Consider the following 5,521-nt stretch of genomic DNA (forward strand, 5'->3'; position numbering starts at 1 on the left):
ATTCGAGATAGAGGCCTATAGAGGCTGACTCGTCAAGGGACCGAAACGATTTACAGAAGAAAGAAAAGCAGGAAGGGGAAGATCTCAAACTAGGAACCTCTTTCTTTTAAGTAGAAAGCAGGTCGTCAACTCCAACTTTCTGAATCGCGAAACGCTTTCCACCGTCCTCTATTCTAGCCTTCGCTTTTGCTTTTGTTCAGCGACTGTTTTTTATCCAGTTACTTCTGCGGATTCTCTTGTGGCATCTGTTGCTTTAGCTTAGTGCTTTTTTTGTATAAAGTGCTCAAGCTACCGCTCTTTTATTTAGTTGGAGAAGTTCGCTTACAGGACTTAGAGCAGGCGCCGCGCTCAAGCTCAAGTCGAGACTCAACTATGTCAATATCGAAAGCAGATTCAGAAAGAAAGCAAGACTCCTCAGATAAAGGAGGGGTTCCTTTCAATTCAGGGGAAGAATATATGACAATTGAACTGATAAACCAATATCAGTCTCAAGGGAAGTTAAGTTAGTACTTTCATCAGCCGTAGAAGGCTTAATATGATCAAAAGCTTTATTTAACTCCGGCGAGTGTAATACCTGAAACGAGCCATAGAACTGCTTCGAGAGGATAGGCGAGGTTCCCAAGCGGTAAAGACCATACAGGAGTTTTATTCTCACGAAAAGAAAGTCTGTAGTTCGCTGGTATTTTGGATTTCCCACTTGCTCTGTGGGAATTGAGAAAATCCCCTCCCATAAATGTTACTCTTTAGGAATAAAAGCATCTATCTGACCCCAGAATCTATATGTCCCAATAGCCGGGCTTTCTCTACAATGAGTATATTTGTGCATATCTCATCCGTTAGAGAGAGGGATTTTATAATCCAGGGTAAGGCAACGGGAAGGAAGTATTGATAATTAGAGTTAGTAGTAAATATACATTAGGAAGATACGTAAGTATAGTAGTAATAGTACGTATTAAATATACATAAGGTAGAAAAAACGCTACTCTAGTTAGAAAACGGATAGATGAAATATACAAATATTATAGAAAACTTTTATTCCTAAACACGACTAACAAAGAAAAAATACAATGAGTTTTATTTTGATGAGAAGTGAACGTATTAGAAAAACATGGATGTCCTTCAATATACCCTCTATTTTGCTTTCTGATTCGGATAATGTTTCATTGTTGTATGGTCCTCAATATAGATCTTATTCTGTTAGTAAAACATCTGAATTGAAACTCGCTTTGAAAGAAGGGCGGAGCTGGTGTGGCGCGCCAAACCCACCCACTGCCCTTGGGTTCGTCATATAAAACCGAGGCTCTGAAAGAGATCCTGAAAAGATACGAGCAATCCAGGCCCGAAAACAATCAAAGAACTAAAAAGCTTCCTGGGCAAGCTGTCTTATATCCATCCGGCATTTCATCCCTAACCTTACAGAAAAGACATACCCTCTCATTCTGCTTCTAAAAAAGGACGCCTGGAATCATAAGTACCAGCTCATCTTCGATGCCGTTAAGCAAGAGTTGATAAAGTCACCCACCCTAATGGCCCCCATACCAGGTAAGCCACTCGCTTTGTAACTATCAGCAACAGATACCTCAATAGGCGTCTTACTCGCGCAACTTGATGGTGACGACGTCGAGAAACCGGTCTACTACTTATCAAGAATCATGACGCCCACGGAACAACGATACCCCAAACCCGATAAGATGTATCTCACCCTTGTCTTCGCTGTTCAGAAGCTCCGGCATTATATGATATGCTCACCCACACCATCCACTTGGTCACAAAAAAAAGAGAATCCTGTCAGGGACTTGCCATGGATACGAGTGAAACGAAGGCACAGGCCATTGTTCTGTATCAATTTTTGAGTTTTCTAACCCCTAATTCTAGATCCTACGTTGATTGGCTTAAAGTGCCAAATAACACATTCTAGAAGCCTCTGGTAGTTGAATTGGTGATCAGCCTATCTTATATGCTTTCTTATTCCTTTGGAGTGCCTAAAGACAAGTGAAGGAAGTGGCCCTTTGGTAAGGGACACGAGTGAACGGATTCAAGGGAGAGTTGAAACTGCTTACTAGTGAGTGAGGAGGGGGGAATCGTTCTCAATTCCTTGAAATCGAGAAAAAGTCTCCTAAAAGTGTGGTCTTTCTCGGTCAACTGGAAATTGTAGAACTGTAGAAGCTCGCGCAATTGGTCGGTAGGTCCTTCCTCTAGTTCAAGAGTTTTAGTACTTGCGTTGCGGTCTGTCCATTAGTTTGATGATTCTTTTTCGCCTTGTTGGCTTGTTCAATCAATCTCATAGGTTCCTATGACTCGTCCTATAAGAAAGGGGATATACCATAACCATAGGGAAGTAAAGGTGCGATAAATAAGCTTTTTCTGAGCGTATATAGTGGTATAGTCCTTAATGTGTAACAAGGGAGCAAGAAAATAGATGCGCCTTACTAAGCAAGAAAGGGGTTGCGCTTCTTTGTTCGCTAGGCTTTCACGCTAGTCATGAATCTTTAGCTTGGTTCCCAGCATTGAATTCGAAATAAAGCTTAGCCCCGTCTGCAGTTGACAACTTAAACCCTTTTGCCCATATTGGCCTTCACTCCAAACAATCGGTTCGAGTCTTCTGCTGCAATTGGCAATTAATTGGATAAGTGGTGGTCGTTCGTAGGCTCACTCACCTCTAGCTCTTCTTCTTTGGGATGAAAAGCCCGTCCTTGCTTAACCTATGTCAAATTCTTCGTCTGAATTGAATAGCTCATCGTCCTCGATTTGGTCACCTCAGTCTTCCTTGACCTTGGTTTAATCTGATTCCACGCAAACTGCTAATGCGTCTGTGGCTGGTTTAGGTGCCTCTCTTCTTTCTGATGTGGGAGCCCCTTTTCCGTAAGCGAGAACACTAGCACCATCCGACTCAACTGGTATTATTCATCTATATATAGATCGTGTGTGCTTTCTCCCCAATCGAATGACTTCGGTACCTTACAGAACGACCTCTAAACATAAAAATGACGACTTCTGTCTGAAAAGCGTTCGATAAGTCAGTAACCGGTCTAAATTAATGGGCGAAGATTAGAGGTTTTTACGCAGCTGTACTCTAACTCTAAGCGCCCGCCTTTGAGAACAAAAAGTAGGATGAATTTCTTGCTTGCTTTCGTTTCGGCGTCATCCGATCTTGTTTAGCAATTTGAAACTAAAGGAATTGATCGGGTTAAGGGAATTTATCCGCTCCCTAGCCTCCAATCGATTTCCTACCTTCGCCGTAATCTTTCCCACGCTAAGCATACTACTCTCGGGCAAGGTCATAAGAACCTTTGTGAATCCTTCCCACGAAAAATCCGCCTCTATGATCCACGCCAAACACACGAGTTGAATGCTCTCCTTTATTTATTTAACCATGCTGCATATCCTTATAAGCTCAGCTTGGCCCCGGTCCCCCTTTCCAAGGCTCTCCCGTTTAATTAGTGTCGTACCTCCTCGAAGCGATCATCTCTCGTCGTCCTTCCGACTCTCATCTTTTCTTCTTTCATCGCGAGTGGTAGTACTCCTTCCGGTCTTGGCCTTGGCTGCACTTGTTCCCTCGTCGATAACTTAATTGGCTTATCATCCGTAGTCAAGCTCGGTTTGAACAATCAAATAGGGTATTTTCCTCGATAGGCTTCCTTAGCATCCAATAATTTCAGCCTACGGAGTGGTGAATTAAACTAAAAAAGAGGAGAAGACTAGCCCCTAATAATCGGCAGAGCGAACCAAGAAAGCGAACAGGGATTTGATCGCCTACTAAAATATCGGGCCGACGAAGGAAAAAAAGAGCAGGAATGGGAGTGAGATAGCTATCTGATAGAAATGCTAGACGTCGAGTGAGAGGGGGGGTTGCAGTATTGAGTTCATGGTTGAACAGACTGACTGCCAGGCTCGCATTCCCCTGGCTATCAACTTAACCTTGACCGAGTCCACCATACCATACTATCCATACAAGGCAGGGTGGATTTCACTTTCATCTATTTTAAAATGCTATTTTTTTTTCTAGCTAAGCTAAGCTATTTGTTTGTTGTGCTGAGCGATTCAATTCATCAAGTAAAGGGGCTTGAAAGCTTTTCGGAGAGAGCTTTTTTTATAGATTAAGAGGTGAGTAAGGGGCTTGCTTGCAGGCTAGCTCGTGCAATCAACGAAGCATTCCTTCGCCTTAGTAAGCCTTGCTAAGGTCCTCCAGGCACTACTGTAGGACGCGGATTGATCATGACGAGAATGGACTTCTCCGTAATGTAATGTAATAGAAGAATCACAGTCCGGCGACCAGACAAAAGAGATATGAATTTAATTCGTCTGGGTCGGAGGCGCAAAGTTCATCATTCAGTGGTGGGGTCTTCATGGGCCTCGCCCGCAGATTTTGATGGCTTGGCTGCTGGGGAGGTCTAGATAGAGTCTCGCTCATAGAGGAAGAGTTCGCGCCCTAGTGCGCTACGGCTTACTCGGATCAGATAGCCCTTCGGGCGCGCATCAAATTTCGATCAACAACTTGGAGGGATGGCTGAGTGGCTTAAGGCATTGGTTTGCTAAATCGACATACAAGAAGATTGTATCATGGGTTCGAATCCCATTTCCTCCGGCACGGAAGTGTAACGGGCAGGCGAAATTACGTGAAAGAAAGAACTTCTTGGTGGAGTCCCCCGGAGGACAGAATAGCACTACTTAGTGAGACGGAGCGGAGAGCCCGTTGCGCGTTGTTTTTGTTTGACCGGCCTATCTTCTTTCTATTTCCTCCGACAGTCCAGGGACTGGATGGCTCTCGATTCTTGAGCATGTTGGGAGATTAGGCGGCAGTTGAAAGAGCGGCTCGAAAGCTTGACGAACAAGCGAAAAAAGCCTTAACATATTAGTAAGGGGCTTTTCCCTTACTAGTAAAGTGGTAAGGTAGGGCGCTATTCGATGAAGAAAACAGACTTTAGGAAAGTGGTTCAGGTAGCTCAGCTGGTTAGAGCAAAGGACTGAAAATCCTTGTGTCAGTGGTTCAAATCCACTTCTAAGCGGGCGAAGGGTCCAAAGGACACGTAGCCGAGAGCGAGCCGGATTTGGAAATTCAAGTGGAAGAAGAAGGCAAAAAGCCGTATAGTGCGGGAGGCATCTTTTATAAACAAAGTAGTTGATTACTCGGATTGGTTCTCCCCCCCTTGTGCCCAAAAGGATGGGCGAGTTCGGTTCGAGTGTTCATTGATCGGGCGGATCTATATGCTTCGGGGGGTGAGACGAGGTGTAGCGCAGTCTGGTCAGGGCATCTGTTTTGGGTACAGAGGGCCATAGGTTCGAATCTTGTCACCTTGATGTGATGAGGCTGAAGTGCACAGCCCCGCAGCTTATGAAGGCAGGCGAAAAAAAAAGCGCGTAAACCCAAATATGAAATCACTACTTTTTGTTGTGAATAGATTAAAAAATCAAAATTCTGACTTTCTTATTTTTTTTTATTCCGTAAGATTTTCAATTTATATTTTTTATTATTTCATATTGGCCCAGCTATGACTCTAATATATATAATATAATAAATAAC

At 43.6% G+C, this 5,521-nt stretch overlaps 1 non-coding gene across 1 annotated transcript; it reads left to right on the top strand.

The window, feature by feature from the left end:
• The first annotated feature begins 4,932 nt into the window (after positions 1 to 4,932).
• TRNAF-GAA (transfer RNA phenylalanine (anticodon GAA)) lies at positions 4,933 to 5,006 on the top strand. The gene has a single exon. It is a non-coding gene; the product is annotated as a tRNA-Phe (tRNA).
• The last annotated feature ends 515 nt before the right edge of the window (positions 5,007 to 5,521 follow it).

This window comes from Theobroma cacao, chromosome 2, assembly GCF_053813885.1.
Source record: "Theobroma cacao isolate CCN51 chromosome 2, ASM5381388v1, whole genome shotgun sequence".
Lineage (NCBI taxonomy): Eukaryota > Viridiplantae > Streptophyta > Magnoliopsida > Malvales > Malvaceae > Theobroma > Theobroma cacao.